Raw genomic sequence first — 14,445 nt, 5'->3', positions numbered from 1 at the left:
ATGATTACCTTGATGAAATTTAGACCAAGTTCGAAAATGGGTCATATGGGGTCAAAAACTAGGTCACTAGGTCAAATCAAAGAAAAACCTTGTGTATGCAATAGAGGCTGTATTTTTCAACTGATCTTCATGATATTTAGCCAGAATGATTACCTTGATAAAATCTAGGCCGAGTTCGAAAATGGGTCATCTGGGGTCAAAAACTAGGTCATTAGGTCAAATCGAAGAAAAACATTGTGTATGCAATAGAGGATGTATTTTTCAATTGATCTACCTGAAATTTGGTCAGAGTGATTGCCTTGATGAAATCTAGGTCGATTTTGAATATGGGTTATCTGAGGTCAAAAACTAGGTCACTAGGTCAAATTAAAGAAAAATCTTGTGTATGCGATAGAGACTGTTTTTTTCAATTGATTTTTATGAAATTTGGTCAGGATGATTGCCTTAATGAAATCTAGGTCGAATTTGAATATGGGTCATCTGAGGTCAAAAACAGGTCACTTGGTCAAATCAAAGAAAAAACTTGTGTATGTAATAGAGGCTGTATTTTTCAGTTGATCTTCATGAATTTTGGTCAGAATGATTGCCTTGATAAAATCTAGGTCGAGTTTGAACATGGGTTATCTAGGGTCAAAAACTAGGTCATATCTAAGAAAATGCTTGTTTTATCACAAGAGACCAATTTTTTGGTTCAATCTTAATGAAAATTGGTCAGAATATTTATTTCCATGAAGTCACAAGGTCAAACATGTTTTACACTGTTATGGTGTGTTTCTTAGGTGAGCGACCTAGGGCCATCTTGGCCCTCTTGTTTAAGGATTACCTTCTGTTTGTTGTTACTATAAATAACAATAGAGAAAATTAGGTGCCTTCCAGTAGGGGACTTTGTATTGCATGGCACTACTTCATTCACTTGTTTATATGTATGTCATATGATATACTTCCACTGACACAAATATCACTCAGGTGAGCGATATAGGATATCACTCAGGTGAGTGAAATAGGACCATCTTGTTAGTTTAGATAATATATATGACTGTTATTCAAAAATATTTTGTTTTCAGATCAGCACACAGCAACCCCTTTGTAGTAAATGAGAGATTCCTGATTTTTTGCTACTACTTAGAGACCCACAAAGTATCCAATCCTCATTGCTGCCATTAAAAGTGATAAAGGTTGGTTTATGATTAATTTGTAATTTTACATTATAAGCTTGGAAAGGGAAGTGAATTTTTCAAATGGAATAATTATTGCTAAAAATTGAATATAGTTTGATCTGCTAAATACGATTATCTTAGGGCAATGCCAGAATTAATTGTATGGCGGGTCGGAAGACACTTTTTAGCTTGGCTGTATAAAGTATATGAAAAGCTATCCTACTCCATGCATTCACATCCTTCATTGTCGGCACCTTGCTGGTTAAAGTTTTGATGTACATTCTCTGTATCTCTGTAATTACTGGTTGGATTTACTTCAAACTTAAAAATAGTTATTCCTCATCATCACCAACATCATGTGGTACAAAGATATTAACTCTTGCACCAGTATGTCATGAATTATCCCCGTTTTACTTAGAATTTCAGGTTAAAGTTCTGATGCAATTCACTCTGTCTGGGTTATTACTGAATCAGTTTGATTCAATTTCAGAGGAATGGTTCCGCAGCTGCTATAAGACATAAGGTCTCAAACTATGGCACCAATTTTTAGCTCACCTGAGCACAAAGTGCTCAGGCTGAGGTATTGTGATCGCTCACCGTCCGGCGTCCGGCCATCCGTCCGTCCGTCCGTCCACCCGTCCGTCCACACTTCCCTTTAAACAACATCTCCTCCTACACCAACAGGCCAATTTTGATGAAACTTCACAGGGATGTTCCTTGGATGGCCCCCTTTCAAAATTGTTCAGAGAATTGAATTCCATGCAGAACACTGATGGCCATGGCAACCGAAAGGAAAAACTTTAAAAATTTTCTTCTCAAAAACCAGAAGCCCTAGAGCTTAGATATTTGGTGTGAAGCATTGCCTAGTGGACCTCTACCAATTTTGTTCAAATCATGACCCCGGGGTCAAAATTGACCCCGTCCCAGGGGTCACTTGATTTTACATAAGAAAATCTTAAAAAATCTTCTTCTCAAAAACCAGAAGACTTAGAGCTTAGATATTTGACATGTAGCATTGGCTAGTGGACCTCTACTAAAATTGTTCAAATCATGACCCCGGGGTCAAAATTGACCCCGCCCCAGGGGTCATTTGATTTTACATAGGAAAATCTTCAAAAAATTTCTAAAACTAAACCAGAAGGCCTAAAGCTTAGATATTTCACATGTAGCATTGCCTAGTGGACCTCTACAAAATTTGTTCAAATCGTGGTCCCCGGGGTCAGAATTGACCCTGCCCCAGGGGTCACTTGATTTTAAAAAGGAAAATATTTAAAAAATCTTCTCAAAAACCAGCAGCCCTAGAGCTTAGATATTTGACATGTAGCATTGCCTAGTGGACCTCTACTAAAGTTGTTCAAATTATGACCCGGGGGTCAAAATTGACCCCGCCCTAGGGGTGACTTGACTTTACATAGGAAAATCTTCAAAAGTTTTCTAAAAATAAACCAGAAGGCCTAGAGCTTAGATATTTCACATGTAGCATTACCTAGTGAACCTCTACAAAATTTGTTCATATCATGACCCCCTGGGTCGAAATTGACCCCGCCCCAGGGGTCACTTGATTTTACATAGGAAAATCTTCAAAAAATTTCTAAAAATAAACCAGAAGGCCTAGAGACTAGATATTTGACACGTAGCATTGCCTAGTGGACCTCTACAAAATTTGTTCAAACCTTGTTCCCCGGGGTCAAAATTGACTCCGCCCCTAGGGGTCACTTGATTTTACATAGGAAAATCTTAAAAAAAAAATTCTAAAAATAAACCAGAAGGCCTAGATCTTAGATATTTTACATGTAGCATTGCCTATTAGACTTTTACAAAGTTTATTCAAATCATGACCCCTGGGGTCAAACTGCCCCTGCCCCATGGGGTTACTTGATTGTACATAGAAAAATCTTCAAAATTTTCTAAAAATAAACCAGAAGAGCTTAGATATTTGACATGTAGCATTGCCTAGTGGACCTCTACAAAAAGTTTTCAAATCTTGTTTTTAAAGTTACTTAATGAAAATTTCAACTATATTTTCTCATTAATTCTTTTGATTGATTTCTATTATGATCTTTTGACCTTGAAGACTTGTCCTTAAGTGCAATGATAACAGGTGAACGATATAGGGCCATCATGGCCCCCTTGTTCATGAATTACACCCCATTTTGGAGTGGGCGTCGGCATAACACCTTGGTTAAAGATTTGCATGCAAGTACATATTGCATATAGCTTTTAAACTTACTTTTTCTTCTTCTAAGTCAATTCCCAGCCTCACTGGGATAAGTCCTATAACTCTGACATGCATTTTGGCCAAATTATGCCCCCTTTTGGATTTAGAAAATCCTGGTTAAAGTTTTGCATGCAAGTTACTATCTCAAAAACTAATACAAATATTGAAATGAGACTTTACACATATCTTTGGTTTTATAAAACTTGGTCATAGCATCAAGTCCCATAATTCTGACATGTGTTTTGCAAAATTATGTTCCCTTTTGAATTAAAACTTCCAGTTAAAGTTTTGCATGCAAGTTTCTCCAAAAGTAAAGCAGATACTTGAAACTCTATTGATATTTTAACATTTAGGAATATTGGAAGCAAATTGTAATAGTCAAGCACTGGCTGTATTACGGACAGCTCTTGTTACTTAGAATTTTGATGCAATTTCACTATGTCTCTGTTATAACAGAATTAATTTGATTCAGCTTACAATAATTGTTCTACAGCAACAACCGCATCATTTCACACAAGTGCCATAACTCTTGCACCAATATTTATGAAATATTCCCCATTTTAGCTCACCAGAGCACAAAGTGCTCAGGGTGAGCTATTGTGATCGCTCACCATCCGGCGTCCGTCCGTCCACACTTTCCTTTAAACAACATCTCCTCCTAAACCAACAGGCCAATTTTGATGAAACTTCACAGGGATGTTCCTTGGATGGTCTTCTTTAAAAATTATTCAAAGAATTGAATTCCATGCAGAACTCTGGTTGACATGGCAACAGAAAGGAAAAACTTTAAAAATCTTCTTCTCAAAAACCAGAAGCCCTAGAGCTTAGATATTTGGTGTGAAGCATTGCCTAGTGGACCTCTACCAAGTTTGTTCAAATCATGACCCCGGGGTCAAAATTGACCCCGCCCTAGGGGTCACTTGATTTTACATAGGAAAATCTTAAAAAATCTTCTTCTCAAAAACCAGAAGCCCTAGAGCTTAGGTATTTGACATGTAGCATTGCCTAGAGGACCTCTACTAAAGTTGTTCAAATCATGACCCCGGGGTCAAAATTGACCCCGCCCCAGGGGTCACTTGATTTTACATAGGAAAATCTTCAAAAAATTTCTAAAAATAAACAGAAGGCCTAGAGCTTAGATATTTCACATGTAGCATTGCCTAGTGGACCTCTACAAAATTTGTTCAAATCATGATCCCCAGGGTCAAAATTGACCCCGCCCCAGAGGTCACTTGATTTTACATAGGAAAATCTTCAAAATTTTTCTAAAAATAAACCAGAAGGCCTAGATCTTAGATATTTAACGTGTAGCATTGCCTAGTAGACTTCTACAAAATTTATTAAAATCATGACCTTTGGGATCAAATTGACCCCGCCCAATGGGGTTACTTGATTGTACATAGAAAAATCTTCAAATTTTTCTAAAAATAAACCAGAAGGCCTACAGCTTAGATACTTGACATATAGCATTGCCTAGTGGACCTCTACAAAATCTGTTCAAATCATGAACCCCGGGATCAAAATTGACCCCGGCCCAGGGGTCACTTGATTTTACATAGGAAAATCTTCAAAAATTTTCAAAAAATAAACCAGAAGGCCTACAGCTTAGATATTTCACGTGTAGCATTGCCTAGTGGACCTCTACAAAATCTGTTCAAATCATGACCCCCGGGGTCAAAATTGACCCCGCCCCAGGGGTCACTTGATTTTACATAGGAAAATCTTCAAACATTTTCTAAAACAGAAGGCCTAGAGCTTAGATATTTCACATGTAGCATTGCCTAGTGAACCTCTACAAAATATGTTCAAATCATTCCCCTGCGGTCAAAATTGAGCCCGCACCAGGGGTCACTTCATTTTACATAGGAAAATCTTAAAATAATTTCTAAAAATAAACCAGACTGCCTAGATCTTAGATATTTGACATGTAGCATTGCCTAGAAGACTTCTACAAAATTTGTTCAAATCATGACCCTCAGGGTCAAATTGACCCTGCCCCATGGGGTTACTTGATTGTACATAGGAAAATCTTCAAAATTTTCTAAAAGTAAACCAGAAGGCCTAGAGCTTAGATATTTGACATGTAGCATTGCCTAGTGGACCTCTATAAAATTTGTTCAAATCTTGAAACCCCCCTCCCAAGGTCAAATTGACCCAGCCCCAGGGGTTACTTGATTGTACATAGGGAAATCTTCATAATTTTGCTAAAAATAAACCAGAAGGCCTAGATATTTGATATGTAACATTGCCTAGTAGACTTCTACAAATCATGACCCCCCAGGGTAAAACTGGCCCATGCCTCAGAGGTTTCTTGATTATACATCGGAAAATCTTCCAAAAAATTTCTAAAAATCATCCAGCCATAGACTCAGAGTGAGCTATTGTGATCACTCACCGTCCGTCCATCGTCTGTCCATCTGGCATTAGTCCACACTTTCATTTAAACAACATCTCCTCCTAAACCACCAAGCCAATTTTGACGAAACTTCACAGGGATGTTCCTTGGATGGTCCTCCTTAAAAATTGTTCAAAGAATTGAATTCCATACAGCACTCTGGTTGTCATGGCAGCCCAAAGGAAAAACTTTAAAAATCTTCTTGTCCAAAACTACAGATCATAGGGCTTTCATTTTTGGCATGTATCATTTTTTCAAATTATCCTCCTAGGGTCAAATATTGCCCCACCCTGGGAGTCACATGGTTTATGTTGACTTATATAGGGAAAACTTTGAAAATCTTCTTGTCCAAAACCACAAAGTGTAGAGCCTCATTATTTGCCATGTAACATCATCAAATGGTCCTCTATGAAGTTTGTTCAAATTATGCCCCTGGGGCAAGAAGAGACCCCACCCCGGGGGTCCCAAATTTTACATAAGAGTTATATTGGGAAAAAAACTTTAAAAATCTTCTCGTCTGAAACCGCAAGATCTAGGTCTTTGATATTTGGCATGTAGCATTGTCTTGTGGTCCTCTACCAAGATTATTCAAATTATTACCCAGGGGTAAAAAGAGGCCCCACCCCGGGGGTCCCAAGTTTTACATAGACTTGAATAGGAAAAAACTTAAAAATCTTCTTGTCTGAAACTACAAGACCTAGGCTTTTGATATTTGGTATGTGCATTGCCTAGTAATCCTCTACCAAGATTATGCAAATTATGACCCTAGGGTGAAAAGAGGCCCCACCCAGGGGGTCCCAAGTTTTACATAGACTTGTATAGGAAAAAAAAACTTTTAAAAATCTTCTTGTCTGAAAGTTCAAGGCTTAAGCCTTTGATATTTGGTATGTAGCATTGCCTAGTGGTTTTCTAACAAGAGTGTTCAAATTATGCCCATGAGGTGAAAAGAGGCCCAGCCCCAGGGGTCACTTTTATGAGTTATATAGGAAAAAATACTTTAAAAATTATCTGATAATATTTCCTAGATTGTTTAATTACAATTAAGTGATGACCCCAAGTAATAAGGGGTCACTTGACTGTGACCTTGACCTACTGAAATTGTGACCTACTGACCAACATTTTTGTTTTTGAAGTTACAGTATAAAAATTTGGACCAACTGTATATTTTTTATACAGATTTCAATACTCATCTTGAATAGTCTTAATCGTGACCTTCTGACCTACTTTCTTGTTTTTGAAGATACAGCCTTGAAATTTGGACCACATGTAGAACATTGAGACAGATTTCAATACTGATCTTAAATATTATTAACCCTGACCGACTGACCTACTTCCTTGTTTTTGAAGCTACAGCAAAGAGATTTGGACCACCTGTATAATTTTTTAACAGATTTCAGTAATTATCTTGAAGAATCTTTACCATGACCGTCTCAACTATTTTTTGTTTGTTTTTGAAGCATTAGCAAAGAAATTTGTTTAACCAAGCAATTTATCTCAGGTGAGCGATATAGGGCCATCATGGCCCTCTTGTTATTAAATAGATTTGATGTGTGTTTCATGCCATCACCCGCACCATATGACACAAGGTCCACAATGCTGGCACGAACATGTAATGAGTTATGCCCCAGTCAGAGCAGAGTTTTTCCCCTTGAAAAGACTGAAAATGCTTATAATTCAAGATTGTATTCAATCTTTATACAGTACAACCTCTCCAGAGCAGCCCTCTCTAAAGAAAAAACCTCTCTATCACAACATCATCAAAATTTCCCTAAGCTAAAATATACTATCAAATTTACCTCTCCAGAATAACAACCTCTACACAACAGTCAATATTTGTATCTGCCAAAGGGTGTTGCTCTACAGAGGTTGCACTGTATATATAGATATATATAATTCAAGATTATTGCCTTTGACCCAGTACCTGTAAAAACAGAGATTTTCGCCTTGTTCTGGTAAAAAAGACTGATTTTTGACTGTATCAACATAATCTACTAATGGATTTTCATGAAGTTTTACACATGTGTAGATCACTTGAGGGCAGTGAAGCATGTGCAGTATCGTAAGGATCACTTCACTAACTAGAGTTATTGCCCTTTAATAATTTTACAGTCCATAAATTACCACATAACAAAGTAATCCATTGATGGTTCTTCATGGAGTTATTGCCCTTTAGATTTTGTTCAGTACTATGGTTGCCATGGCAACAAAAGGTGAATTGGATTCCTTTGTCCTGCACTTCTGTGGGTTCCAGCCTTCCTTGCATCTTCATCACTTGCCAATGTTCAGAGAGTCCCTTTGTCATATAACTTTGACATCATTCTTGTTTTTGAAATATTTTTCCGTGATGCCATTGTTGTTATAAAAAATTAACTGAAGTATTTTGAACCTTCCGCAGAAATCAAATATCCTTGCTGACAATCGAGTTTTGCTTCACAAGGGATGACTGGAGGAATGCAGGAGGCAAGTCAGAGAAGGTTCTTGCTGCTGTTTTGAACAACCAGAAGTATTCATTCTTTCTTGATAATAAGGTAAGGGGATTTATCAAGTGAAGCAGAAGCAGAAATTGCTGTTGTGCAGTTTAAAGGTTTCGAAGAATACTGTAAAATCAAATTTTTGACATCATTTTATTTTTGCTAAATTTGTATTTATGTATATTTTGTGCAAATTTGTCCTAGGTAAAATTGCAACATTTATCGTATTCAGGGTTTTTGAAATTTTGAAAAATTCAATCGGTCAGAATCAAAATCACATCCTGCTACACTTCAATAAGGTCTACTTGTCCCACTGTATTTATACACATATTTTTCCATTTGGTAAAGAAATAAGTGTGTTTGCATTAAAATGATAACTAGGACAGCTTTAGTAATCAAAGAATGACAAAAACATTTCAGTGTTATATCTGATTGCTATTTTGTTTACATTTTGTTAAGTTTTGCATTTAGGTCAACTTTTCTCCTTATGGGTCAAAGATATTGCTTTAAAACTTAGAGCAGTTATTTGCCATTAAAAGCTGACTCTCCACAACAAGTACCATAACTCTACATTGCTTTTTGCAATAATTATGGCCCCTTTTGGACTCAGAAAATCAGATTTCTTGGTAAAGTTTTGTGTTTAGGTTGGCTTTTCTCCTAAACTGTCAAAGTTATTGCTTTAAAACTTGCAACACTTGTTAACCATCAAAACCTGACTCTGTACAGCAACAAACATAACTCAATCCTGCATTTTTGCAAGAATTATGGCACCTTTTGGACTTTGATTTGATAGTTTTTCTACATTTTTTCACAACTGCTTTTTCCCACTTTTTATACACCCGTCTCTGAAAGAGCTGGTTGTATTATGTGAACACCTTATGCGGCAGGCAGTTGGCGTCCAAATCATGTCCACTCTGTAAGTCAACCAGTTTTCATCCCCAGGCAGTCTTGGATAATGGCCCTTCAGTTACTCAAAAAAACTGTGAATTTAGCCTTGTCTGCTCTCTAAATCGAATAGTTTTCATCCAATCTTCGCCAAACTTGCTGACAATGTTTGTGGCCACAATATCTTGGGCAGCTTTGATATCCAGCCAAATCGCCACAGACACTCTTGGATTATAACCCTTGAATAAGGCCAAGTTCAATGACCAGCCTATTTTGTGACAGTCTGGCACTCTTGTTCATTGTATAAAATTGTCTGAAAAGTTAAAAATTGTTCTAAAACCAAGAAACTGGCAAATTTCTAAAGCCCTGATAACTACGGATTTTTGATTATATGAAGAATTATGTTTTTGATAATTAATTGTAAATGCTACAATGTATATTTCAGAATATATAGTTGCAGGAGAAGGATCTTGTGATAAAGAAATGTGATGCCTAGAACTAATTAATGATGGAACTGTTGGTTGTATCCAGTGATACTGAGGAACAACAACAACAGCCAGATGTGAGTATCTTATATATTTTGTAACTGCAGTTTTATTAGCTCTCCTGAATACAAAATGCTGAGGGTGAGCTATAGTGACTGCTCACCGTCAAGCATCCTTTAGTCTGCTCATACTTCAGAGAACATCTCGTCTGAGACTACTGTTCAGAATTGCACCAAACTTGCTCAGTAGCCTCCTGGTCTTCTATCAAGCTTGTTCAAATGTTTGAGCCTGGCAGTTTTAAGGGGCTGCCACACCTAAAAATAGAAAACCTTAAACAACTTCTTCTCATTTACTTCTCAATAGATCTTCATTAAACTTGATCTGTAACACCATATAAGGCTTCTCCCAAATTTTATCAAATACGGGCACTTGGCCCCTTTTAGTGGCCTCTAGATAGTTTTAAACAAATTACTCTCATTAATTGCTTGATAGATCTTAAACTTCTGTTTGTAGCATCATTAAAAAGTCCTTTCTAAATTTTTTTTCTTATCGGGTGCTTGGCCCCTTATAGGAGCAGCTAAAGGTAAAACTAGAAATAGCTTTAAACAACATCTTATCATGAATGGTTCTTCAAATGGGGGCACCAGCCCCCTTTTAGGGGCCACTTAAGTTCAAAATATAAAAGTACCTTTAAATGATTTCTACTCGTGAAAGATAAAAGGCCATAGAGGCTAGTACCTTGTATGCAGATAACCACTCTAAAGAGACCTTTCAAAATACCCTGAGCTTGCAGCAATTGTCTTGTGTAATTTTTTTTAACCCAATTTTTGAGATCTAAGAATCATATATTGTTTGAACTGTTTGTCATCTGTCACACTGTTTTATTTAACCAGCTTCTAATGCCTGATTTATTTTTCATCAATATTTAGTTTGTTTAAGCTCTGAAACTCAGGTTAGCGATCTAAGGCCATCATGGCCCTCTTATTACTGGACAATGTCAGTTAAAAGCTTACCTTGTGACATAGTCCAGAATACGGAAATCAAGAGTGTCCACTTCCTTGTTTCAGCAGTTTATACAATGTTCACCAAACTGCATCACTATGTTTATTGGCATATTACCGTGGCCAAGTTTGGTAACCAGTTACCATTGTAGTAACTGTCCACTAATTGGTTGAATTTGAGAAAACAGAATGCTAGTCAAAAGTAATGTGCTGTGATGGGCATACAAAATAACAGTCTGGCACTTATTTTATACTTGGAAAATTTTGTTTCAGCTTTTGTATGTAAACTAGTGTCTTGGATGTTATGATTTTTTCAAAGAGACAGATAACAATTCCTTATTAAAGATATTCTCTATTTTAGGGCAATTAAACATACAAAACTGGATAATGTAAGAAGTTAACTGATTATTTGCATATATTGCTATTTCAGTCATGACGAAGCTCATGAGACCTTGGGGAATCAACAGCAAAAAATGCTGAGCTACATCAGGTTGCTGTACTTAAAGGTGATATTGCTTGTTTCTGACTAGATCTGGTAATGTACTGTGAAAAAAGTAATATTCTTAAGGAACTAATTTAAAGGGATTTCGTGGTCGCATCATTCTGCAAAATTAAGTCTTGATAAACACATAGAATTACCATTCTTTTGTCTTTAATTTGAAATACAAAATTCATATCCCCCACAAAAAATTGTTTGGAACAAAACCATGAAATTTATACCACTTAAAATATTTCACAGTTTCTACCAAAACAATTGAGACTTATATGTTGAAAAATTACTTTCTTTGTTAATTAGTAAATATAAATTTTACTTCAGATAAGCTGGGCGATCTAATCTTGAGATGTTAAGTTGTGTAATTTTCCCATTTTCACTTTCAGTTTTAATTGATTGTAATTTATATATGCCTGTCTGAAAGATGGGACATATGGGAAATTGCCATTGTCATGTAGATGGACGAGTGGGTGGCGTCCACAAACTTTGTTGTCCAGAGCGTTTCTTGTTCATGCATGGAGGAATTTTGATGTAACTTGGCACATATGATCACCATCATAAGACGGATTGTCGTGCGCAAGAACCAGGACCTAAGGTCTAAGGTCAAGGTCACTATTAGAGGCCAAAGGTCAGATGCAAGAATGACTTTGTACTGAGCATTTCTTCTTCTTGCATGGAGGGATTTTGATGTAACTTGGCAAAATTGTTCATCACCATGAGAGGGAGTGCCAATAACCAGGTCCCTTGGTCTAAGGTCAAGGTCACAGAGGTGAAAGGTCAAATTCAAGAATGACTTTCTCTGGGGCATATCTTTTTCATGCATGGAGGGATTTTGATGTAACTTGACACAGTTGTTCACCAGCTATCTACAGACGTACTTTGTGACTATGGCACCCTTGTTTTTCAGTTTTGATATCAGCATCACAGTTGATGACGATGTTATAGGGCGATGGTACAAACATCATTGGTAGTGTGAGTAGTGTCAGAGAACACACAAGTAATGCATTCACTGCAGTGCCGGATCTTAAATATGCAGAAACTTTTGTTGGTGTGGATATTAGTCATGAATTAGACAGAGGTAAGTTACTTTGTGTTTTAACTTGGTTATGATCAACATTAAAATATTTGTTAAAAATACAAAATACAAACCATTTGTTTCTTGTAATACAGTCAACATTGCAACAGATATGCAACAGATATTTAACTGCCATTTGCAAATTATATCTCTGACTTAATGTTAGTTTCAGTTGACTGGTTTTGTTAGCTCACCTGAGCAAAGTTCTCGTGTCGAGCTATTGTGATCACTCAACATCTGGCATCCAGCATCTGTTTGTCCGGCATACATCCACACTTTTCTTCAAATAACATCTCCTCTGAAACCTTGTGGTAGAAATCAGTTTCTTAACAGAACGCCTGAACCATACTTTGAGACAGTACATTTAGACTACAAATACACAGATCTAGGTGACTGTAAAATCATAGATATAGGAGAGATCGCCATTCACGCATTAACATCGGTTTATCTGGTGGTTGGCAAAACAAATGTTTTTACACCGTTTGTGTATGGGATCGGAATTTTTAATTTTTAATAACTTTTTCGCTCATTTGTGGATTTTGAAAATTCAAAAAGTTTTGAAATGCTTACGATTTTCATATTTTCTCATTTAAATATCTTTTTAAAATGAATTACCATTTTAAATGACATATGATTTTAGTAGCGCCGTAGTGATGCTCCAAACTTTTAGAAAAAACACTGTAAGTTAAGCGTTCATAATAAATCTATTTTATTTCGAAATGATAATTAAAAGTAAGCAATAAATTGCTTGTTTTATATCCTTTTAATTGATCAAAAAAATATTGATGTCATTTGTGTTTTAAGAAAGTTTAAGCCTTTAGAAAAACATCACTGTTTACAAAAAAACATGGACGCTTCGCGTCTGCCCACCCGGTATTTGTCTTATCAGTTCTAAAAATAGAAAATACAAGGGATTTGTATACAAACACGATCTCTCCTATATGTGGGAGGCTTAATTTTTCTGGATTATGTAGTTGTATCAGATCCACAAAATTCAATCTGAATGAACAAATAAAACTTCCTTTTATTTTACACAAATTAATGTTAATGCAGTTATTGTTAGGATTAACAATGAAATTTTATGCCTTTGAAATTAGTTGATGTCACATTAAACATTATTAAACTTTTAGTGTCAGAGACTTTGGAGACATTTAGTAGGAAATGCGCATATTGCTGGATGATCTTACACAGAGCTATTGCCCTTTGATTTTTCAGCATTAGTTTTCTATAGCACCATTTCTTGTTCAGATTATACTTCAGCAAAACTACATAGGAAGCTTCACACCCAATAGGAAATGCACATGTCTTGTGTATGTGTTTTCTCATCAACTACTCGCTCATGTCCAATGATTATTCACTGAATTATTGCCCTTTTATTATTCAACATTAGTAAAACGATAAACTAGTTACAGATTTCCACATTGTGCCAAGTTGATGAATTCCCCTTCTGTGCTTTTAGTATGCAATAATTTTACATTGGGTAGAGTCCATCAGTTTTACCAATATTTTGTTGTTCTCATTTGTTAAAGATAAAGAGTCAGTTAGTTGTGGGGCCTACTGTGTGACCTTTTTAGCTCACCTGTCACAAAGTGACAAGGTGAGCTTTTGTGATCGCGTGGCGTCTGTCGTCCGTGCATCCGTGCGTAAACTGTTGCTTGTGACCACTCTAGAGGTCACATTTTTATTTTCATTTTACCTGCCGACTGTCTATAACTGCTACATAGGCACAAGACCACAGTTATTTGGTTAACCACGAGAAGGAATTGCTTACGCGGAAAATAGTTCCTCTGTTTGATGGTGAATATTGGTGAATTTTTTAATGAAAGACCTGCAATAAATGGTATACTTTCATAGAGGAGATATAATAGTAGGTACATGAACAATTTGACAGAATGAGAATGTCAGAATATGCATAACATTACTTTTTTATAGGACCTCCCACAGTTTTGCCCGATTATGGCCATCCAGACAGTATTCTTCATACGCATGTGATTTGGTTCAAAATGATGGAAAAAAGAGCCAGTCAACCCAATGTTTACTGTGGCTGGAATTTTTTCTCTTGAATAATTCTGTTGAGTTCAGGTATTTTTATAGGGGTTGGAATGCATGCAAAATTGCTATAGTGTCCAGTGCCTATATAGAACATATAGTAAAAATAACTGTGGTCTTAGGCTTGATTATCATTGCCAAAAATAAAAGTTTAACTATAATAATAATAATAATAACTTTAAAGACTTTATTTTAAGAGGCAAAGAATTCAGGTAA

The 14,445-nt window shown here is 36.3% G+C and overlaps 1 long non-coding RNA gene across 2 annotated transcripts in view; it reads left to right on the top strand.

Annotated features, from left to right (window-relative positions):
* Window positions 1-14,445, top strand: part of LOC123559740 (uncharacterized) — a 98,702-nt gene that overhangs the window by 43,886 nt on the left and 40,371 nt on the right. Inside the window, exons 5-9 of one of the 2 annotated variants that reach the window (XR_008368487.1) lie at window positions 1,065-1,175; window positions 8,166-8,298; window positions 9,572-9,688; window positions 11,043-11,118; window positions 12,013-12,183. This is a non-coding gene — a long non-coding RNA (uncharacterized LOC123559740). The remainder of the gene's footprint in view (window positions 1-1,064; window positions 1,176-8,165; window positions 8,299-9,571; window positions 9,689-11,042; window positions 11,119-12,012; window positions 12,184-14,445) is intronic. The other variant, XR_008368488.1, reaches the window with a different exon arrangement.

The sequence above is a fragment of the Mercenaria mercenaria genome, chromosome 18 (genome assembly GCF_021730395.1).
Source record: "Mercenaria mercenaria strain notata chromosome 18, MADL_Memer_1, whole genome shotgun sequence".
Classification (NCBI taxonomy): Eukaryota; Metazoa; Mollusca; class Bivalvia; order Venerida; family Veneridae; genus Mercenaria; species Mercenaria mercenaria.
This window is presented reverse-complemented; position numbering and strand designations above follow the sequence as displayed.